The sequence below is a fragment of the Panthera onca genome, chromosome B4 (assembly GCF_046562875.1).
Source record: "Panthera onca isolate mPanOnc1 chromosome B4, mPanOnc1 haplotype 2, whole genome shotgun sequence".
NCBI lineage: Eukaryota > Metazoa > Chordata > Mammalia > Carnivora > Felidae > Panthera > Panthera onca.
Window position 1 is genome coordinate 67,965,740 of NC_138345.1, and position 25,204 is coordinate 67,990,943.

The window sequence follows — 25,204 nt, forward strand, 5'->3', positions numbered from 1 at the left end:
GGATGCGGTATTGGCAGTATTTAGGACTTCTCTTTTTTGATTGCGTCTTCTTTTTCCCCCAAAGAAATAGAAAGCATAGACATCAGCTGAGTGTCAGAAAAAAAATAAATATACAAGCGGGGGGAGCCAAGTGCGAAAACTCAAGACAACTCAGTTTGGTGAAAGAGGATTATAAAGAAAAAATGTTTATTTTGAGGATGTTATGTTTGAGGTTCTGTGGGTCATTCAAGAAGACAGGATATGCAATCTTTTTGCTCAGTCAGGAGATGAAATCTAGAGACAGTTTTGAATATTAGTGGCAGAGTTATGGTAATTTAAACCATGATGTAAAAGATATGGCCAGGAAGAACTAGCAAAGTGAAGAGAGGAGCCAAGGTCATAATTAAAGAATTTTATTATTTATTTCAGTAAGGGAAGCAATGCCAGCAATGGAGAAAGGAAGCAGAAAGGGACAAAGAAAACTAAGATATAAAATGGCAATAATAGTTATAAGAGAGAGTGTTCAGTTTTTCTTATTTTTAATATTTATTTTCTTTAGTTTTTTAAAAGTTTATTCATTTATAGAGAGAAAGAGACAGAGTGAGAGCAGAGGAGGAGCTGAGAGAGAGGGAGATACAAAATCTGAAGCAGGCTCCTGGCTCTGAACTGTCAGCACACTGCCTGACATAGGGCTGGAACACATGAGCCGCAAAATCATGACCTGAGCCGAAGTCTGACGCTCAACTGACTGAGCCACCCAGGCTCCCCTCTTTTTTTTTTTTTAATTTTTAAGTTTATTTACTTATTTTGAGAGAGAGTTAATGCAAGTGGAGGAGAGTCAGAGAGAGAGAGATAGAGAGAGACACTCACAAGCTGACTCATGCTGCAAGCATAGCCCAATTCATAGCTTGAACTCAGGAACCGCAGCATCATGACCTGAGCTGAAACCAAGAGTCAGTTGCTTAAAAGACTGAGCCACCAAGGTGCCCCTGTAAATGTCATCTAATAAGATGAAGACTATAAAAAGACCATTACATTTTGATTATTAGGAAGTTATTGATTAACCTAAGAGTGGGTGATTTTGAAGCTATAATACAGGAACTGAAGTTTCAAGATATTTGATTATGATAGTGAAAGGAAACATCATGAGAGGTTAGTAGTTTTAAAGTGAGGTGGACCAGGGGCGCCTGAATGGCTCACCCAGTTAAATGTCTGACTCTTGGTTTTGGAGCAGGTCATGATCTCACTGGCCTGCCTCAGTGGCAGTGTGGATCCTGCTTGGGATTCTCTCTCTCTCTCTGCTCCTACCCCACTCACGTGTGCATGCGTGAGTGTGCATTCTCTCTCTCTGTGTGTCTCAAAATAAACAAACTTAAAAAAAATAAAGTGAGGTAGACAAAGGGAACTTTTATATTTTAATAAATTTTACTAAGTATCTTCTCTGTGCCAGACACTATTCCAGGTATCCTTAAACAAAGTGGATATTGTGAACAAATTTGACAAAAATCCCAGTCCTCAGTATCTTATATTCTAGTTTAGGTGGCTTCTTTTAGCCTAGAAAGCATTGAACATTTAAAATTTTCATATCAGGAGAAAGTCAAAGAAAAGACGAAAATAAACAGTGTGATTCTAGGGCACGGAAGAGCCAAAGGAAGTGCGTGGAGTCACTTGACATCATCAGAAAAAACCATGATAAGCTAGAAAATAGGCCTCCTTAATTTACAGTTTATGGCATTTACATGGATGAGGATTTTGTACAAAAACGTGGTGGTTCAATGAAAAGAAGAATATAATAGTTTTCAGAAGACTGTGGTGTTCTATATCCAAAACTTAACAAGCTATATGAGCGAAGGAAATAACCTTGAGAAACCATAGCTTCCTCACGTGTAAGAGTTCTATGTTCTATCAGAAGGTGGTGTTGCGTTGGTCAAATGGGATTATATATTCTCTAAAAAACCTTATAAATCAAAGATCTTTTTATAAGAAAATGATAATTGGTAAGGCATATCTGCAAAATCTTGTGACCTATTTTTTGTAGTTCTTAAAATCCAGCTTTTTATAATCATTTTTAATTTTTATTTATCTGAATATTTATCTGAATATGTTTAGAGTGAAACTACATCTTTTTATTTCACATTAAAAATTTTGTATTTGTAAAACACATTTATAAGACCCCCTGACTGTTTTTTATGTGTAAGTTAACAAAATATAGAATATATAATTTCCTTTGACCACTGGGCACTAACACAAGAACAAAGACTTTAGTATGCCCTGTGTGATCACATGTTTATAATAGATGAGGCTTGGCTTACAATGACTGCTTTGTTTGATGTTTATTAGCCCATGCCTTAGTGCAATTGAACTTGTCCTAAATTCACTGTTTCAGAGCTACGTGTGTAGCACATTCATTGTCCTATGAATGATGCTCTCTTGCTTCAGTCAAAAGACAATAACTTTAGGACTTTTCAGATTCTTTTCATTACACAGTCTAGAAACTCCTGTTAAAATATTGAAATGTGTAAAACAATGAAATATTTCAAATGGCAGACACTTTATGTGATATGATTTTGAAAAATATTTAACTATGTTATCTGCATGGGATCAGCTTTGTCTTTCATCCCCCATCTAGGTGCTAGTTTTAATGAGTGAGATCCAAGTATAGATTTCAATTTGTGGTCGTTTTATTTAATCCCAGATAGGACAATTTCATGGTACATTAAATTGCTTATAATTGTAATCTCTATTCCCAGGAGTTTCCAATAATTTTGAAGACTATTACTTAATGCTTTCAAATAATATCATAAAAGTTAAAGACTAAAAATTTGAAGTCTACAGAATTTTAAAGTCTACAGTGCTTTAGAATCTTTTTATATATGCATACCATATGATTTATAAAAGTAATAGTTCTGTATTTCCCCTTATTCTCTCTGCATTACTAAATCAAACAGATAAGTAATCAAAGTACTAAGGTAAAGAGGATATCTCATTCATCCATTTTTTGTTCTCATTAAACTTTTGTTTTAATGGGTCTCAAAATTCTGTGACAGATTTTTGTTCAAGTTGTTTCCATTAAAAAGTACTGATTTAAAAAAAATAATGGCTTAAAACTGCTACACACACACACACACACACACACACACACGCACGCACAAATGGTCCACAAAACATTCTCCTTTTCCTTCTTAAAGTTTTATGATGCATTGTTATCATTAACAAATCTTTTACTATTAAACTTAGATGGCCAATTGGCACAAGTAGTTCTGAGACCATTCTTCCACCATGGATTAAGACTGGGGTGACAGGCATTGGGGATGATATTCACACAGGCTTCTCAGCTTTCTGGGCAGATTTGGTGACCTTGCCAGCTCAGCTGCCTTCTTGTCCACTGCTTTGATGACACCCATAGCAACTGTCTGTTTCATGTCATGAACAGCACAATGGCCCAGATGATGACAGTCAGAGAAGATCTCAACACACATAGGCTTGCCAGGAACCATATCAATGATGGCGGTACTACCACATTTGAAGAACTTGAGACCATCTTCCAGTTTTTTTCCAGGATGATGATCAATCTTCTGCTTCAACTCAGCACACTTATAAGCAATATGAGCTGTGGGACAGTCCTGCACAGGTGCACATTCAGCACTGATTTGGTCTGGATGGTTGAGGATAAATATCTGAACTGGGAAGCCAGGTGCTGCCATCAGTGGGTCATTTTTGCTATCACCAGTCACATTGCCACAACAAACATCTTTGACAAATAACGTTCTTGACATTGAAGCCCACATTATCCCTAGGAAGAGCCTCCCTCAAAGCCCACTGTGTATTTCAATAGATTTTACTTCTGTTGTAATATCGACTGGAGCAAAGGTGACCATCGTGCTAGTCTTCACTCAGCCCACAGGGACAGTACCAATACCACCGATTTGTAGATGTCCTGAAAGGGTAGACACAAGTGCTTGTCAGTTGGATGAGTTCGTGACAGAATGCAATCCAGAGCTTCAAGCAGTTGTGGTTCCACAGATATTGCCATCTTTACGGGTGGCTTTCCATCCCTTGAACCAAGGCGTGTTAGCACTTGGCTCCAGCATGTTGTCACCATTCCAACCAGAAATTGGCACAAATGCTACTGTGTCAGGGTTGTAGCCAATTTTCTTAATTAGGTGCTGACTTCCTTAACAATTTCCTTGTATCTCTTCTGGCTGTAGGGTGTCTCAGTGGAATCCACTTTGTTAACACCAACATTTAGTTGTTTTACACCCAGTGTGTAAGCCAGCAAGTCATGCTCACAGGTTTGCCCATTCTTGGAGATACCTGCTTCAAATTCACCAACACCAGCAGCAGCAATCAGAAGAGCACAGTCAGCCTGAGATGTGCCTGTAATCATGTTTTTGAAAAAGTTTCTGTGTCCTGGGACATCACTGTTGATGTCGGTCTCGGTGTTGCTGGTCTCGAATTTCCACAGGGAGATATCACTGGTGGTACCACATTCGCATTCAGTTTTCAGTTTATCCAAGACCCAGGCATACTTGAAGGAGCTCTTTCCCATCTTGGCACCCTCCTTCTCAAATTTTTTGATAGTTCTTTTGTCGATCCCACATTGAGCAGTAGAGGTAGCCTTGCTCGAATCTACATGTCCAATGACAATGATGTTGATGTGAGTCTTTTCCTTTCCCATTTTGGTTTAGGTTTAGCAGTGGTTTTTAAAACATCTGTGTTCCGGTGGCAAACCCATTGCAAAAAGTCAATCCATTTATTTTTTGATTAGAACTGAAGTTCAGAAATACTCTCTGACTGCCCAATCCACATGGTTGGCATAGAGAGCCTAGAATCTCCTCATTGCTGTGCTAGATGTCATTGCCCTTGGTGGCTTTCATAAAATATCTGCAAATATGGTGGTGGGGGTGGTCGTGAAGAACCTGCAATAAACTAATTGTTCCTGTGCAAGGACCTACAAACCATGTGACTACCTTGAGGCACTAATGATTTCTGACCAATTCCCACTTAAAAAAGTAGAGAGAAGAAAACTTTACTCTTCTCAACTTGCCTCCTTCCTCTTCATCATCTTCAATATTTGTTGCTTTCTTAACTTTCTAAATATACTGCTGTAAAAAAAGGTGGAAAATACTGAAGAAAATTGCAATTACCCATTGCTCCATAACTGAGAATAGTTACTCCAAATACTTTGCTATCTTATCATTTTTTGGTATATTATTTATAATAAATATTATAATGAATACTTTAGGAAGATGAGATCACTTATTTTATACTATTTTGTAGTACTATTTTATACTATTTTGTAGGATGTGGGAGGGTGCCTGGAGTAATATCAGCTACCCTCACATATTCTTCAAGATTATGATTTTTGTTGCCATATCACATTCTAACATAAAGATATATTATAATTTATGTAATCTCCTATGGTCGGGAATTTATATTATTTTTAATTTTTTGCTGTTATAAAATAGCCACATTTTTTAGACCTTTGCTTTATATTGTCAAGTTACCTTCAGGGAGTTACCAGCTGATAACAAGTATGAAAATACTTTCTTGTATGTTTCATAATATAGGGTACACTACATTAGAGATAGAAATATAGGCATTGGGGTGGAAGTATGTTGTACATCTATATATATAGGTATGTGTATATTGTGCATGTATATGTATATATGTATATATAAGCAAGAATAATATATCACCTTTGTTTTTTAATATTATTAAATATGTGTAAAGTTAAATATTTTTCATATGTTACTGGCTATCTATACATCTTCTTCTGAATTTCTTAACCATGAGAATTACCCACTTTTTTCTTTTGAGCGATAATTTGTAACAGTTATTTATGTTTTAATATTTTCTCTCTATTAATTATTTTGCAAATTTTCACCAGGTTTTCAATATATTTAGAGTTTTGGCTTTATTAATCTACCTATTTTTGTTTTGATTTGAAGTGCCATAATTATCACATTTAATGTTAGGTTTGTTTATTGCCTCTATTAAAAAATTCTATTTCTGTTTTTAGTATCATTCTTCATGCTATTATGCTTTATAATTTTGTTTTTGGCTTTATAATATGACTTAATACTTAAACATTTTTTTTTAATGTTTATTCATTGTTTTGAGAGAGAGAGAGATGGAGCATGAGCAGAGGAGGGACAGAGAGAGAGGGAGACACAGAATCTGAAGCAGGCTCCAGGCTCCAAGCTGTCAGCACAGAGCCTGTCATAGAGCTCTAACTCACGAACCACAAGATCATGATCTGAGCCAAAGTCGGATGTTTGACCAACTGAGCCACCCAGGTGCCCCATGACCTAATACTTTTAACACAACCACAGCTTCATCAATTCGGTAAATTAAAAAAAAGAAAATACAGGGTTAGTCTTATCATTTATTCTTCCAGAAAAAAAATATATTTATTTTATTATTTCCTAAAGAAAATTATCTGGGAACAAACAAGTTACACCAAGTTTGTATGTTGATAAGAATGAACAGTGAGTGTAGAAAGAAACTGTTGACCCAAGAAGACAAGGGGAGATTTGCTGAAGTGATGCTGGTAGGGTAGAGGGATGGGATCTTATGTACAAGTGGCAGTTGTGGTTTTGTAGAATAACACTTACATGGTGTTTATTCAGTAAGGATGGAATGAGGGAAGACATGTTCACAGTTGTAGGAGAGAACAATAAGTATGAACTTGTAATCTAGGACAGTGGGAGACTAAATAGTCTGTTTTAACAGCTCTTCTTAGGATACTGTTTATGAATGTAAGGCAAAACCATTCAGTATGATTCTATGCTGTGATTTGTTTTTCTAGCCATGTTCAGATACATAGATGTGGGCATAGAATAGATGGAATTGATTTTAACTAGGGTTGGATTTATTCAAGAATAGAATAAAGCAAGAAAGGGGCAAGAAAGTTGGAGTTTTATATAGTGGAGTGATTTCAGTGATGTACCATAAAATTTATGATAAGAAAGGAAAGTGGTGAATGCAAGAGTTGGGAGTGAAATAATAGGAAACAAGTGGTAAATCCATGGATTGTAGGTCCTGCTGGGATAAGAGAGTTATTCGAGTCAGGGTACTTAGAGGTAGTGAACTGGTAAGAAAGGAAGAGTAGTAGTCAGGGCATGTGGTGTTAGAAATTGAGATTATGGAGGGGTTTTCTTCTTTTTTTAAATGTTTATTTCTGAGAGAGAGAGAGAGAGAGACAAGCAGGGGCGAGAGAGAGAGAGACACAGAATCTGTAGCAGTCTCCAGCCTCTGTGCTGTCAGCACAGAGCCAAATGTGGGGCCCAAACCCACAAACCATGAGACCATGACCTGAGCCAAAGTTGAACTCTTAACTGACTGAGCCACCCAGTGGGAGGAGTTTTCTGATGGATATGACCAGAGGAGCTGAGGTAGTGTTGATGACAAGATCACTGAATGAGGTTGAGATGAGATTAGTGTTGGAGGTTTTGACAGTAAATAAAGATTTCTGAGAACTGGGTAGGTGACTGCACCAAGAAGAGGTACTCTATCAAAATTGAGGGTTGATATGGAGAGCTCATGTACTAGATGTTCCTCATGCCTAGAACATTTTCCACCAGACCACTGCCCCCCCATAGTTTGTTCCTTCTCATTAATTTGGTCTTTGCCTAAGTATCACCTCCTTCAAGAGGCTTTGCCCATCATCCAATCTAAAATAGTCCCTAAGGCATGCTCTACTTTGTGTTTTATTTGTTTTATATTTTAAACCCATTTATAACTAACTGAAACTAACTTGTTTATTTATTTGTTTTCATACACTGGTTCTCTTATAGAATACAAATATTTTGAAAACAGTGATTTTGCATATCTTGTTTGTGGCAGATTTCCCCAACTTATGATTACTGACATGTAGTAGGCAGTCAATAACTCAATGTTGAATGAATGAATGAACATTTATAGGGTTCAATATCATCTCCCACTTTCCTGTGACTTCTTCCAAAATCCAAATATACTTTTTAAAGGAATTTTCCAACTCAGAGTATTCATTCATCTTATAAGAATTGCTATTCACAACCTTCTCCTCACAAAAGGTGAATTAGTAACACAAGTAAGAAGAAGGTATAAAGTTGTTTTGTTTGCCTTATGATAGTTATTAGTTAGGACTCAAAGATGTTGTCACTCATTACTTCCAGAAATTCTTACCAGCAGAATAATGAAGTATAGTTATATCTCCTGATTTATTGGTTTCAACCATCACTTTTCCTGTTATGATCAGCCAATAGTCAGCTTTTCACAGATTAGCACCCACAACTGTAAAATTGAATCTCCCCTATGTGTGACCATAACCTTTGCTTCCTTTTTTTGAAAAAGATTAAAGATAAATTGACAATCTTGTTAATCAGTAAAAAAGTAAAAATAGAACAATTTATATTCAGTTTTTTATATTAAAAATCTTTATATTTTTGTGCTAAATACAAAGTACTAGAGATCAATTTATGTTCTTATATTTTGTGAATAAGTAGAAAGGTTATATAATTAGCTAACATGCTATTTAGTTTATATGTAGAAAACTATATATAGCATGGTTATAGTAGAATGAGTCCTTGGTGTTGTCAAGGATTAATTAAGATAACAAATGTAAATTAGTTTCCCCTTTTTTTCTTTCTAACAGACCAGATATGTGTTATTCATCTTCTTAGACAGAATAAAACTATTCACCTTAATTTGATGCCCAAGGCAAGAAATTTTTTCCACATTGTAGATGGTTATTATGAAGCATGATTCTAATTGTCGCTGCTCTATTTTTATGAAGTACCATTCTGTAATCACATCAGTGATTTAATGTTTCTAATCATTTACATTTCTAAGCCTCTGGTATTATGAATATTTTACACAGTAGTTGATTTATGTTTGTATATTCAGTATATTTCAAGTTTAAGACAAAATGTTCTTTTGTGTTTTGAGAATTTTCAAGGCAACTTAGAAATCTACCATTTTAAATTCTGCCATTTAATGAGCACTAAAAATGAAAGGCCCTGTATCAGCCAGATTGGGCTGCCACAACATAATACATTAAGCTAGATGGTTTAAACAACAGAAATTTATTTGTCACAGTTCTGGATGCTGGGAAGTCCACGATCATGGCTGGGTTCTGGTGAGAATTCTCTTCCTACATTGCAGATGGCCATTTCTCATTGTGTCCTCACATGGTACAGAGAGGAGAGAGCAAACTCTATAGTGTCTGTTCTTATAAGAACATTATAAGAAGGCTCCTCTCTTATGACGTCATTTAAACCTAATTATCTCCCAAGGCCCCATCTTCAAATACAATCACTTTTGGAGTTGGAGCTTCTCCATATGAAATTGGAGAGGTACAATTGAGTCCATAGCAGACTTTGAGCTAAAAAATACACACAACGTTTTTGAAGTAAAAATCAGATACAGTATAATTGCAAGAGGTTACCATCATTTAGATTTTCTGTTGGAATGTAGCCCTCTGTAGCTGCTTCAAAATTGTGTTTTATATACATTATAAAACATTTATGGACACTCTGCATTATAAAGTTTTACATCCAAGTACACTATGGGACCTGGTTCTTTTTTGTTTTATTTTGTGTGTATTATGAAAAATTTCTTATATGTTCAAAACTAGACAGAAAAGTCTAATAAATTTTTAATGCACCCATGACCCAGTTTCAGCAGTTACCAACTCAAGGTGAATCTGTTTTTTTTTCCCTTACCTCACCCACTGTATATAACTTGCCTCCAGTCTGGAATCAACCATTTCCTCCAAGTTCTTTGATTCATTTAGTCTTCAGTTTTGTTGCTAAGGGATCTCTAATGGTTGCTTATTGGGTTTTTCATTCATTTGTTTTGTTGAAAGAGTAAGAAAAATGTTTTGATTTTGAACATCAAATACATTATGAGTTCATACTGATTTTTGCAATTAAAACTCAAGGCTTCAGGAAGTTTAGTTAATTTCTTCCAGAAACTAGAAATCTCAAGTAGATTCTCTTGCTCAACTTATCCATAAACCCCAATGGGGTATTTCTAGACAGACAAATGATATGGTAGAACAAGATACATGGGGAACAAGATGAGAAGATAAGTTGCAGAGTGGGGATGAAATCCAAAATGACAGATATTTTAAAAGTAGGACCCATTAAACTTGGTGACCGATCAGATGGATCTGAAATTAGGCAAAATCATGATTGCCACATTTTAGACATGAGTCACTGTGTGGGTAGCTGTTCTTTTTAATCAGATGGAAATATAGGGACAGAAGTGGATGTCAGAGGGTGGGAGATGTTGAGTTTGTTTTGGAAGGGGCCAAAGGGTCCATGGGAAATTTCCAAGTATTATGTCCAGTAGATAATTGAAAACAGGAATGTGGACTTTAGAAGAGATATTGGTAGTGGAAGTAGATTTGAGAATCATATATTAATAGTAATGAAAACCAGAATGGGTAACATTTCTCAAGGAGAGTGAGTAGAATAAAGAGAAAACAAAAATGATCAGGATAAAAAAAAATTAAGAATTTTATATGCCTTATTCAAAATTCTTTTGCCATGTAAAACATGTCTGCGTTTTATAAAGTTATTTTAAAGGAACCAAATGTAACAAATCAAAAAGATGATACATTTTTAACATACCCAATAAGGGTATTTGAAAATTTCCAATTTAATTTATATTCTATCTACTCTGGTAATTACTAGTAGTCAAATGGTACTATGACATAAAATTTTTACTCTTCAATTATTTCTTTATAATGGAATTGCCTTACTTTATTTTTAGTATGCATTATTCTTATGTTACTTAAAAACCACTTGGAAAGTTATCAAACTGAGATAATTTTCCATCCACTTTTTTGATTTTTTTTCTAAGTGAAAATATCTTTTAAGTGTTTTTTTTTTAATTGACTTTTCTAACCTAATAAAAATTGAAAGGATCATATATTAATGATTCTGCAGTCTTTGAATTCATGTTCCTATAAGTGAAAATCTTAATCTAAGAAATTATTTCATTGCAATATCTCAATTTGTTAGCTTATACCTCTGTGGACAGATCACAATAATTTAAAACTTAATTTTATTTCCAGTAGAAATGGAGATTGGCTTTACAATCTTACTTTACATTCTTATTATATTTTGTTATCTTTTAAAATTCTTCATGGCATTTGTGTCACAGTTTATCATTTATATATTATTTATAGTTGTCATGTTAGTTAATTCTTACAACTCTGTGACGTGGGTATTAGTAATGCCGTTTTAGGGAAAAGGATATCTCACATCAGAATTCAACGTCGTACCGTTTGTAAAGGTTGCGAGGGCCCTCAACTCAGCTCCTCCTCCTCTATATCCAGGGTTCTTTGACCATACTTGAGCAATTGCAAAATGATACCCTATTTTTTTTAAAGCATTTGTTGTATGCCTCTTACAAGCCCCTTGGGAGCACGCTGTAAGTTAGGAGATTATATCCTTTATAGACAATGGCTAGGCCTGACTAATTCCACACCCCACCCTACCCCCCATTTTTTTTTAAACTAGGTACGAGGGTCTCCTATGAAACTGAAACAAATACTACATTTTTGGGATCATAACAAAGAAAGGTTATTTTCATCTCTAACAGTTCCTGGCTGGTCACAGTGTTCCATGCCACAGAAAAGCCTGAATGATTTCTTTAAAGAAAGCACTGAAGCCAAGAATTAGCATTCTTTCTGGCTGAACTGCAATTGCACACAGGTTGGCTTCTCAATTTTGCAGCAGTGTTTCATTAGGTCAGCTGAAAGGCTGCCCCCTCTGCTCTAAAGCAAAATGGTAAACGTGGACAAGGAAAGGGAGCTGGAGCAAGAAAGTATCTCTCAAATTTCCGAAATTTTAAATAATTGAAACCTTAATGCTTATTTCAATCGAGGACTATTTGTTTTTATGTTATTGTACATAAGCACCTGTTTTTTTGGTCTTTTTGTTTTGTTTGCTTGTTGGTTTTGTTTTGTTTTATGTAACTACTCGAGCTCTGGTGGTCTTCCCTAAAGCAGTGTGCAGTGAGGATCAGTGTGAGCCATGCCTCTAGAAGCAGCATCAGCAAAGGGTCTGAGAGAGTACAGGTGCTTTCTAGTTGTAAATAATTACTATAAATTATAAAGTTACACTATAGTGTTTCTGTATTGAAGTATAAAGAATTTATTATTGTTATTTGTGGATTCAAAATGCTTAAAAAAACTTCATAGGTGGGATAACGTCATCAAGGTGACATTAAATAGTTATAATAATATATTTACCTGAAGCATATGAGGAATTTGATTATTATTAAGAAGGGGAGAAGACTAGCACTCTATTAAATTGGATCTCCTTAAAATTCTTTTGGAAATAGCAGCAGAATATAAAGTGCATCTCATGAGTGTCCATGGCCGACAATTAAAATTCTATTTATAAGTATGGAAAAATAATAAAAGTATAGATTTAGTGTTTAATGATATGTATACTGACATTGATGAATTGAACAACTGTAGCTATTCTACAATAAACCAGTGCAAGATAAACAAACGGCAGGTGTGAGGACTTATTTAGCTAGATATAGTATATAATATCTTTTCTTTACTTAAATTTTTAATATTCTGTTCATCGGGGATTTTTGCTTTAATTTTGATGTTTTAGAATATTCCATTAAAATATTTCTTATCTTGGGGTGCTTGGGTGGCTCAATAGGTTAAGCATCTGACTTTGGCTCAGGTCATGATCTCACAGTTCATGAGTTCGAGTCCGGTGTTGGGCTCTGTGCTGACAGCTCCGAGCCTGGAGCCTGCTTTGGATTCAGTGTCTTCCTCTCTCTCTGCCCCTTCCCTGCTCATGCTCTGTCTTTCTCTCTCAAAAATAAATAAACCATTTAAAAATAATATTACTTGTCTTGATTACTGAATTTGGGGAGGTTCCTCTTAAATTTTTCCCTTCTGACAAGTGCCTTACTGTTACCACCATGGGCTTGGCCCTGGATTGTGTTTAGATATTTTAAGGCAATAATAAATTGCACTGCTTGTGGAACTATACCTATATTTTACCCATTATCTTTACTAGTTGCTTGTAATATCTCTTTGAGACAATGTTATTAGGGGAGAAAAAGAGAGTTACATATTGAGGGGAGAAAACACAGGGCTTCAGGACTATATTGTTGAGAAGTGAGAAGAGAGGTTTTAGATCCTTTTGCATTCTGGTACAATGTTATTTCTAGAGGTCATGAAATTGAAACTATACTCCCATCAAGTTTGAAGACACTGTGTGGCCTTAGTTATGCCAGGCTTTATATTTCAATAAATACTACCAAAAACTTCTGTATGAAGCAATCAGGTCATTTGAGCCCCTCAAAGGATGCCAATTTCACCTGGAGAGAGGGTCCCTTGTATAACAGATTGGTGGTCTTCAAAATCCCTGTTATTCTAGAGAGGCAAATTCACTAAGTTGGCCATCTGGAAAAAAGAATAGGTCTCAGGACCAGTGTTTGATTCAGAAAATTTTCAGAGGAAGTAATTAAGATCCTTTTAAGCTTATTCTAAAGACCAGTTGAGGTGTTGTATTATTTAAAACTGGAAATAACACTTGTGCCAGAAAAATTAAATTTATACATAAAAAGTATATAAAAATGAATGAGCCTGGGTGGCTCAGCTGGTTAAGTGTCCCAAGTCTTGATTTTGACTCAGGCTCAGTCGTGATCTCGTGGCTCACGGGTTCAAGCCCTGTGTTGGGCTCCAGGCTGACGGGGTGCAGAGCCTGCTTGGGATTCTCTCTCTCTCACTCTCTCTCTCTCTCTGCCCCACCCCTTCTCTGTCTAAAAATAAATAAATAACCTTAAAAAAAAAAACCAAATTTTTCTACCTCAAAATTTTAAGTATTGCCTTTTGTTAACTATCTGTGTATATATCAGAGCTTTGGATATTTAGGCCATGATAACAATGTTTAAAGGGTGTCTGTACAGACACTTAGGTGGCTCAGTTAAGCATGTGACTTCAGCTCAGGTCATGACCTTGTGGTTCCTGAGTTCAAGCCCTGCATCAGGCTCTGTGCTGACAGTTTGGAGCCTGGAGCCTGCTTCAGATTCTGTGTCTCCTTCTCTCTCCCCTCTCCTCACTCACACTCTGTCTTTGTGTCTCTCTCTCTCTCAAAAATAAACATTAAAAAAAAAAAAAAAGGTGTCGTATAGTTAATATCAATTTGCATATTAAGGTTGAAATTGTAATTTTAGTGGTTAGATGCTGCCATAAGGAGTACAGAAGGCTTAAGAGATAACATATAATTAACAAAAATATAATCACAAGAATTGCTCAAATGTGTGTATAAAAATGATGATCAGAGACTGCAAAAAAGGCTGAGACTGGCCTGGCTTGATTAATGCTTTTTCTATTACTTTCTCTAATCTGAAACACATGCTATATGCAAAATAATAAATATGAAATATGAAGCAATTAAATTTTATTAGTGACAGTGAAATAAGCAGAAACAGGTACATTATGAAACTAATGATGTGGAAACTTCCTTATTAGGATTTCAATTTTAATTAATTGTTTTCCAATCCCATGACTTGAATCTTGCTTTGCTTATCAAGTTAGAAGCCTCAGTGCATTTCCATTTGTTGATAAAATATTTTGTGCATGTAGTAGAGAAGACTTCTCCAAGGAAAACCTAGGAAAGAAATCCATATGGTCTCATGAAATCCTTAGACATATATGTTATTCCAGTAGGAAATCACGTTAGGAAAATCTCATTGTACTATATCTAAAAGAAAAAAAAAAAACAAGAACAAAAAATGACACCTGTGAAAGTTTGTTCACTTGCTCAGAATCACAGTTTGAACGTATTAGAATCTTGGCTGAAACCAGTTCTCATGGATTACAAACCAGATGTTTTTCCCCTATACCAGCCTGACTCCATCACCTTCTTGAGTTGTCAATATGCACATTTTTTTTTCCCACACTGGCTTGAGGATAATTTACTGATCAGCTTAATTTTCAATTAAACTAAAGTTGGTGTCCAGTGTTATTTCTTTAATAATGTTATTCTTGCAAATATTCTGCTATAGATGGGAAGTTATATATTTAAGAGGATATGTTCTGGTGTAGGTAGTTCAGAATTAAGAAACTTAGAATATTTAATGTATGTTGTTGCAGAAAACCCTCAATTTGGTATTCATTAATGATAATATTAATAAGTGATCAAGATTTGTATTGCTATTTTTGTGAACACCTGAGCTGCATGTGAACCTGCAAGATGGGCCCCTCTGGGCTGTGGTGGCTTATAGCATTGTCCAGGAGGAGAATGGCCCATTATAAAATCAAAATCAGCTTGGGGGGGTGGTGGATTTCAAGCATAGCTGACTGAAAATAAAATAGATGATCCATTGTTATTATTTGATACTACCAATTATTTAATCATAACAATTGTATAAAGATTTTTAGTTGTTGCAAAAACAATTTAATGTTCCTTATCTTCTCCCTCTGCCCTGTAGCTGCTTATGCAGAGGAAAGGTGTGAATGTGGAGGAGATGGTTGTGGTTAGGAGAGGAGAGTCTTTCCTTTGGGGAGTGGCCTCCCCAGCATCAGTAAAGCTAATGGGAGCAGTGGGAGACAAAGCAATGTAATTCATTTGGAAAATAAATAAATGTTTTCCTCTTCATTTGAGGTTTTTCTCCTTTATCTTAGACTTCGTTGTATACATTCCGTTAGTCTTCTCAACACTTTTGCAGCAATGCTGAGGGAGTAGATGCTTTTCTAAATAAGACAATGTGGATAAATACCCAGCAATTTGGGTGGAATCATGTCATAAAAGTCAAAGGAAGACTATGCCGTCTGCTTGAAGGGATCCTAACTCCTTAACTTTCCCAGGCAATCATGCTTATACTTTTACATGTTAAAGTAAATTTGCCCGAGAAGAAGGAAGCCTGAGTAGCCTGAAATTAGAATATTAATTTTGGCTTTTCCTCTTACTTTTCATGTAAGCATATTTCTAATTCTGTTTTATTTGTAGAATAATATAATGTCGATGTTATATAGAGCTGTGAATTATTCGAGTGAGTCTAAACAGAGTTGTTTCTAAACTACCTTCACGTATCTGGATTATAAGGAAAAATTGATTTTATATAAATTTGTATAAATTTCAGTAGAGCACATGACTCTGGATCTTGGGTTTGTGAGTTCGAGCCCTACATTGGGGGTAGAGTTTACTTTAAAATTGTTGCATAAATTTATATAGTATGAGTCAAAAGCAATAAGAATGTTATTTCCTTGATTGAAACAATCATATCTCATTTGTCCATAGTCAGGGTCCTACTTTCTGTTGCATTCACTTTGTGATATATGAATTCCATTGTCAAGTACCTGGAACAGGAATTTTAATTGTAATGTGAGGCATTTAAAGCCAGAGAATAAGTAACTAAAATCCATTCTAGAATTAACATTAGAGAAGAAATGGAATAGAAGGGAGGTATGTAATGCTTGTTCAAGTGCTATATGTTTTGAAGATTCACTTTATAACCTATAGGATGTTTTCTATCACCTAGTAATCCAGGACTCTGAGTTGAATACTTAGGCTCGCCAAAAGGGATATGAGTATCATTCTGTACCTTCATAATCTCAAAATTAGTATTCAAAGGATGCTGGGAGGCCATTGAATGTATCTGAACAGGCCAATCAGATAATTAGGCTGTGACACAAGAATATTTGTCTGGAATCAGTGCGCAGGATAAAGTAGGAGGAAGCTAGTTGGAAAGTTGTGCTCATCAAAGCTATAGAAAGAAGGGCTTCATTTGGGTGGGAATGTGAGATTTAAGAGGATGGAGACTCCATTAAAATTGCTACTTTACATTCACTTTCCAAGAGAAGTAGAGGTAAAATGCACTAACGTTACTAACATTTCAAGTGTAGATACATGCAGAAGAAGGGATCAATAAATGTGGTGCCTTACTGTGTGCCATACATGATATGCCATTTACATATATTATCTCATCTAATAATAACAAAAGACAGTCTACTGGAAAAGAAAGAAGCTATGAAGGGGATTAAAGAAGACGAGACCCATGAGCTTCAGACACAGAAAACCTCTAGCAGCATTTGGAAATTCAAGAATTGTGAGCCTGTGGTTCTGGAACTGACAAGAGTGATCTGGAAATAATCATTGAAGCTTTCAACGTATATGACAGAACCATTTACGTTTAGAGATAAAAGATAATAGAATGATGGTCAGTACTTTAGGTAATGGCTACTACTTTTAATGGATGACAGGAGATGTGCAAGCCAGTGGTAAGGGCAGAAAAGACAATGGACAGCTATCACAGTACCCATGGTGCTGTATCATAACAACCAAAGGAAAAAAAAAAGAGTTTTAAAAAGGAAAAAAATTGGACAACACCAATAAATATGTTGTAAAGAAAATGAGGGTAAAAAGAGTTAAGAACAAAGCTTTGTATTTTGAAAGTAGAAAATAATTAATGATAAAAAATATGAGAAAGGAGAAACAATTCTGTAGCCCTTTATGAGAAAAGCCAATAATTCAGAGACCAAGCCAGGATGTAGCAGCTGTAACCCAAAGCAGTATTTACTTTGGGGGTGGAGGGTTCTTGGCAAAAATGTAATTTGGGGAACTTCTAGGAGCTCCATTTTAGAATGCAGCCAAGCTAAGGCATTCAAAACGTCCCATTAGTAGACAGAAAGTAAGTCCAGGTTCATTCTGGAAGGTATCGAGAACTAAAACAGAAGCAAAGCAGGGAAATAGATATCAGAAACATTTATAGGATGAGAAATAATGTGTCAGTGCATCATTATCACTAAGAGGAATGAACAATTATGATTAATGTAAAGTTCTGAAACCATAAATCTGAAGTCTGGGGTTAGCAGGAGAACCAAATCTTTGCTGTAGGAAAAAACAGTGTCTTGCTGGATAATATTTTGTGGTCACCATAGCCCTGGCACTCTACAAAGTACCTAACATAATATAATAGCCTGTAAATAGACAAGGAGTATACTGAATGAATGAAAGAAACAGTGGGGAACCAGTTAAAGGATTTTGACCAGGAGAATGAAATGACTACCATGACATTTTAGAAAGGTCACATGGGCTGCAATTAGGATGCGAGATTTGATCTAGGAACAATTGTAAGCAGCCAGTTTGGTGCAGAAATAGATGTGAGCTGTGGAAGAAATGGCTATGATTGTTTAAATGGAGACAAAGTGGATAGACTTAAGAGATGTCTGAACTGAAGAGTCAACAGAACTTGGTTATTGGATGTATGATGTTGAGAGTGAGGGAGGAGCTGGGAAGGTACTCAAGGTTTCTCGCTTGAGCGACAGGATGAAAGATAGTGCCTACAACTAAATCAGAAAACCTAAAAAGAGGGCTCATTTGGGGAGGGGTAATGACATAGCAATGAATTCAGTTTTAGATTTGTTAAATTTGATATCTCTATGGACCATCAGTAAACCTGATCAGTAGGGAGTTGTATTTATTTCTGGATCTCAGAAAAGAGACTTGAATTAGCAATGTTGAGATTTGGGCTTATCAGCCTAGAGCTGGTCATTAAAACCATAGAAGTAAGTAAAATTGCCCATAGGAAATATGCATAGGAAGAAAATAAAACCCAAGACAGATTGCTGGGGGACGTCTGCATTAAAGGATGGACAAACGAGCTCACAAAGGAAACCAAAGCATAGGAACAAAATAAAGAGATTGTAGTGTGAGTTGGAGGAAGAAAGCTTTTCCAAACAGAAAGGGGGATAAAAGGTGATAAAGCTGCATAAAGGTTAAGCAAGATCAGAAGTAGAACTATCTGTATGTTTTTGAGTTGCTTGTAATCAGGCAGTTGACCTTGATGAGAAAACATTCAGGGCAGGGATGGAGGCGAGAGCCATCTGCAGTGTTAAGGCCTGGACAGGATGTGAGATCTTGGGGTTTACCAGTGTGATGGGGAAGCAAAGGCAGGTTGAAGGAGAGCGATGCAAGGTCAAAGGAGAAGGCAAAAGTTCCAGCTCTTCCTCTCAGAAGTTGGGTTTGGGATGACAAAACAGAGCTGCAAGTTTATATTATTATATCCCCCCAGACTTCCTCTAAAGTGCCTCCTGTTGTGTGGAGGGACTTAAATGTAGATGAGAGGCAGAGTCCCAAACATTATCTGTGTATTTTGGTTTATTCTGTTATTCAGAGTTGTGGACAGGAAAGAAAAGAAGCATTGTTGTGAGTCACTATGCTTCATGTTCTAAAATCAGATAAACCTCTCTCTTCCTGCTTCAGTAGTCCTTCCTTTCTTTCATTGTTTTCTTACTTTCCTTATGTTCTTCTTACTCAAAACAGGCTAGAATATTTTGTCTTTCCTCCACCTAAGATGTAACATAAGGTTAAAATATTCCTCTCACGGAATTTTGTATTACACAGTTTACTCAAGTTAATTATATAGTTTATGAAAAACCTTATGGTGCCAAAATATATATTTTTATGCCTTAAATGAGCCCTCTTCCTTGAGAATACATATGTGTGTGTGTGTGTGTGTGTGTGTGTGTGTGTGTGTGTGTATACATATATATATATATATATATATATATATATATATATATATATATATAATCTGAGTGATACTCAAAATATTTAACTACAAAACAAGTCCTGTATCTATACTTATATCTGTATCTATGTCTATCTATTTATCCATATGTATGTGTTAGTACAAGCTTTCAGTAATTGATCTTCTATAGTCAAATGTGCATAACACATTACCCCATGGCCGTATCATCTCTTTTAAAGCTTAATATAATGTAGTCACCATATCTTGACACTCTGATATTCATGTCTATATAAAGTAACACCTTTAAAAAATTTAAGTCCGTGAAAATTAGTACCTGAATTTAAGAAAACTGAATTTCAGACTTCCATAAAGCAAACTGCTGATAAAACACTCTATGTAAACCTGTAGCCTATTTCCTTTTGAAACTGACTGGCTTGGCACTTTCTATTTGAAAAAAAAAAATAGCAGTATGGTTAAGTGCACTTAATTTTTACTTTTATGTTCATCCCTTGGAACAGTGATGATTCCGTTATTTTTCCACCCTCTCAAATGCTTAAAAGCTAGATTTAAAAAAACAAGAATAGATGTATACACCTGGAAAATAATTTATTTTACATAGTACACATTTTTTTGACTTTCAAAGAGTTAAATTTGTGATGTTGTGCAGGGATTTCATTTAAAAGACCATTGTAGTAACCTGGGGGATAGCATGGGCCAAGTTGTTAACCATGGAAATGGTGACAAGTGGTCAGATTTTAGATTTGTTTTGGGGTAGAATCAGGGCTTGCATCACAGGTCTGACATCTGTGTTATCACACAAAGTCCTTTGCTCAGAAGAGCCCATGCTTGGTTTTATGCTCTGCTGTTATTATCTTGAAACTATTTTTCTTGTCTTTCTAGAGATACACTTGACATATAACATTATGTAACTTTAAGGTGTCCCATGTGATGATTTAATGCACATATATATTGTGAAATGATGTCCACAATAAAGTCAACACCTCTGTTACTTAAAAAGAGTGTATGCTATTGTGCACAGTAGGAAGCAACAGGGATTTAGAAAACCAAAAACAAAACCCAAATGAAAAAACAAAGCAAAACAAAAGATGTTTGCTTTGTGATAGTGTTCAGAATACAGTTTCAAACCAATGTATCAGCAGATATTAGGTTACGTGATTTATAATTCATATGTCATTATCAGAAACGTGTTAATATTGGACACAGGACTCTAGATAGGGTCCTGATCAAATACAGTCTTCATAGCACCTGTTTTTAGCAGCACACTTCATATCTTCCTTCCCTAAAATTTAAGCTTAATTGTAACAAAGATGTGTTTGACTTGTTCCTGTTGGTTATCACTGTATTTGCAATATCCAGAAGCGTCTGGCATATAGAACGAGCTCAGTAATTTTCTGTTAATGATTTTTATTATCCTTATAACTTCTTAATTCTGTGGTTACTGATGCAGTTCTGTGGTTACTGATGCAATAAAACCTCTCTCATTAGTATTGACTCATATTCAACATTATCAATTCAGATTTCCAGATTTCTGTTTTTTCCTTCCTTGTTTTCAAAATCATGACTTCCCCATCCTATATGAATGCGACTGGAAACTAGTAGTTGATGCTAATTTACAAAAGGTAGCGAGACTCTTATGAGCAAAAACAGAATTGCAAACCAAAAAGATTGTAACACAAGTCACTTGACTGATGTCGGTGGGCTGAGTTGATCAGTGAAAAGAGATGAGTAGAAAACAACTTGGACTTGGGATAATGTCTTTCAAAACCATATCTAAAAGTGAGGATTGTTCATGGAAGAAGCCTCACATTTGAAAGAGTTGCTTGAAAGATTCCCAAGCAGTATGGGCTTTGTGTGGTTGGAATGGAACTCTAAGGAGGCGGTAATAGTTACTGTGTCAGGAGAATTTCAAAGACCAAAATTATTTTTGGATGATTAAGGGAAGCAATGGATCTGTCAGTAGTTTTATCATCCCTGAGAATATTTGCAATTTCACAAGACAACACATAGTTGAACAATGATTACAGAAAATACCTTTGAGGTGGTAATAGTCTCCTTTCATGTAGGAAAACACTAATGGTGATCGTCAACTCCTGTGCGAATTTTAACAGACAAAAAAACTAAAGGTGATAAAGTCAGTGCTTTGAAAAAGTACTTCACCTCTTCCCAGCCAGTCTAATTTCATGAATGCTTATAGAAATCACACATTTAAATCTTGTCTCAAAATGTAATTGAATTATTCTTTATTTTTTCATTATGACAAAAACATTTAAATTAGATTTATATTCTTCCACTTTTAAGTTTTTTTACCTTTCTTTAGCTTTTTAAAAAAATCAATGTTTACTAAAATTTTGAGAAAGAAATTAGAGTCTTATGTATTTCTTTCTAATGTTTAATAAGAAAGTGGTTATTTTTCTTTGTCCATTCTATGGAGGAGAGATTTGTTTTAATAACTACCTATTGTAGTTGAAAGAGAGCTAACATATTCAAATGAAGGGTTCAATTAAATGGTTTTAAAAATATAATATATACTTCTTTAGGTAGATTTCCTTATCTAAATCTGTTAACTTGAGAAAATTTAAGAACATTTCTTTTAATGTTTATTTATTTTTGAGAGAGAGAGAGAGACTGAGCACAAGCGGGGGAAGGGCAGAGAGAGAGAGGGAGGCACAGAATCTGAAGTAGGATCCAGGCTCCAAGCTGTCAACACAGAGCCTGATGTGAGGCTTGAACTCATGAGTCATGAGATCATGACTTGAGCTGACGTTGGATGCTCAACTGACTGAGCCCCCAGGTGCCCCATGAAGAAGTTTTTAGATATGAGGTTTAATTACTTAGAAGCTTGGGTAGTTAAGATTTAGCTTTATGATTCTTTTCTTCTGTTACATTTTTGAATATAAAATAAGTATACAATTTCCCTTACATCTCTGTAAGTCTGATAACCTGATGATGTGTAACATATATTGGTATGTTACGAAGAAACCATGGTTAATCTTCATTTTTGTACTGTTTGCTTTTTACTTAATTGAAGAGCCTTTTCTCTCAATTTAGGTAAGGCATGAACATGGTGTAAGTCTAGAAATCAGTCTGAAAGAAAGTGTGCAGATATCTAAATTTGTGAATTTCACAAATGACTACAGAAAGAGATCATTGTATGATGTTTGTTATTTGTAGGCACCAGTAAGTTTTCACAACCCAAGATTGAGGTTAAACACAAAGAACTAACACAATGACTGCTTTGCATGGTATGAAATTGCCTTGGGATGTATGACCAAAAACAAGCAAGTGAACAAATTAAAGGAAACCTTAGAGATCAATATGAGGCAAAATGTACCAGAAGTAATATATTACTGCATAGTTACTCTATGAGTCAATTATAGATCTAGATAGATTCTTAATGTTATGAAACAAAAGCTTACTTGATTCATAGACTGTGGCTCATTAATTATCTATTGTAAAGGCTACAAAAGTGACTATTTAAGCCATTTGCCTCATTCCACATGATAAGCTGTGATGTTATTGCAGCACACCGTACTGGTGTTTCTGTATTATTTTGTTTTGTATTTCTATTCTCATGATTAGGTTCTGAGTTCTTGCAGCATTCTAAAACAAGACTAAGCATTCTTATGCTTATGCCATTATTTGACGTATAAGACTAAAGCCTCTGTAAATATACTAAAACTCATTGAATTTTATACTTAAAATGGGTCAGTATTATGGCATGCAAATTATATCTCAATAAAGCTATATCTCAATAAAGCTGCTTAGAAAAAAAGAGAACCAGGACAGGATTTTATTTTTGTATCTACTAGTGATTTGTGACTTGGGATTTTTGGGTCTTCTGTGAAATACAGTGGTGTCAATGATTTATCTCCCATTTTTATATTTTTCAACTTCAAAAATTTCGAATGAGCTTCTGTTTTTTTTAAAGAAGAAATCTGTTTCCTTTCTTCCTCCTTTTCTGCCTTCTAAATTTTAGATTAAAAAAATAGCCTGTGCCCTCTGTTTCTTTTTCTTGTTTTCTTTAAATGTTTATTTTTGAGAGAGGGAGTGTGTGCACAGGCAGGGAAGGGGCAGAGAGAGAGAGGGCCAGAAAGAGAGAATCCCAAGTAGGCTCCATGCTCAGCCCAGAGCCCAATCTCACAACTGCAAGATCATGACCTGAGCTAACATCAAGAGGGACACTTAACTGACTGAGTCACCCAGGCGCCCCTGCATACTCTCCTTCCACTTCTTTATCCCTCACCCTATTCTAGCCCCTTCCTTTACTATTGGATTGAGACTGACTTTACAGAATTCAGTAGTTACTCTTGAACTGTGAGCTGAAGTGATTTCCGCACAGTTCTCATCTTCCTGGAACTCCTTGAAGCAGGAGACATTCCTAAAAATCTCTTTTCACAGGGCACCTGGGTGGCTCAGGTCAGTTAAGTTTGCGACTCTTGATTCAGGCTCAGGTCCTGGTCTCACATTTTGTGGGCTGGAGCCTGCATCAGCCTCCGTGCTGACAGTGCAGAGTCTGCTTGTGATTCTTTCCCTCTCTCTTCTCTCTGCCTCTGTCTGTCTCTCTCTCTCAAAAATAAATAAATAAACTTAAAAAAATTAAAAAAAAAACCCCAGAATCTCTTTTCATTAACACATGTTTTGTTTTGGCTTCAGTGATCCTGTTTTTAACTTGTTATATCCATTCTCTGATCACACTTTAACTTTCTTTCTGTTTTTTGGCTCATCTTGTAGATCCCACCGCTCCTAGTCCTAGATTCTTCCCATGTATGTTCTCTCATTCTCTTGGCCTTAGCTCTTACACCTCTATGGAAATGACACCCATATCCCTGACTCTAGCCCTGACCACTCTCTTAGCTTTGGGTACATATATTCCATTCCTCTTTGACTTCTCCATCTCTGCATGCTTTGAACCTTAAAAATAAGTCATTTTCCTTCTCTCCCAAGACTCTATCTCCCAATCTTAATATTTTATTTATATATCCAGTCAATCATGCTGTAATGTTCAGAGTATCTTTAATTCTGCTCTCCGTTTTCATCCTCTGTATCCGTTTTCATAGTAATAAACTATTCCCAGGACTTAAAGGCAGGGAAGAGGCTGATGTTACATATACAGTCTAGGAACACAGACTTCCCTCAAGACCTTACTCTTTGTAACCTTCCAGGTGGCCATCCTGGTACAGAGTTCCTTTAGTATAGTGTAAAAGAACAAGGTCACAGGACTGAAGCTATCATATATGGCACATTGCTGTGAATTACAAAAGGTTGCTTATAAAATATATATTCTTTTATCAGAAAAATTTTCCTAATACTGATTTTGTAAGACACATGAAATTTATTGTTGCCTGTGGAAAATTTCTACAATAAGCATACCTATGTCATCTGTGCCCTTATGTGTTGTAAGAGGTCCATAACTTGCACAATCTTACAGAGTAGCTCTAAGTATAGGGCTACATTGTTCAGATCCTGGCCTTAGAGTTTAGTAGCTATATAACCTTGGTAATTTACTTAGTCACTTAAAATTACAGATTCATGACCTATAAAAGGTGACTAATAACATTATCTCTTTCAGAGGTTTTAGAAGGGTAAAATAGGAAAAAAAGGGTACAAGGGTAATTTAGGAAAAAATATATATATATATATGATTAGAAAGTTCAAATTTACCTACAGATGTTCTCAGTCTACTGCTTCAGAGGCACAAATC

The 25,204-nt window shown here is 35.6% G+C and overlaps 1 protein-coding gene and 1 pseudogene across 5 annotated transcripts in view; one reads left to right on the forward strand and one right to left on the reverse strand.

The window, feature by feature from the left end:
* The window catches only part of CNTN1 (contactin 1), a 362,253-nt gene that overhangs the window by 50,623 nt on the left and 286,426 nt on the right, over nt 1-25,204 (forward strand). The gene's annotated exons all lie outside the window — the stretch shown is intronic.
* Nucleotides 3,234-4,673, reverse strand: LOC132695368 (elongation factor 1-alpha 1 pseudogene; annotated as a pseudogene).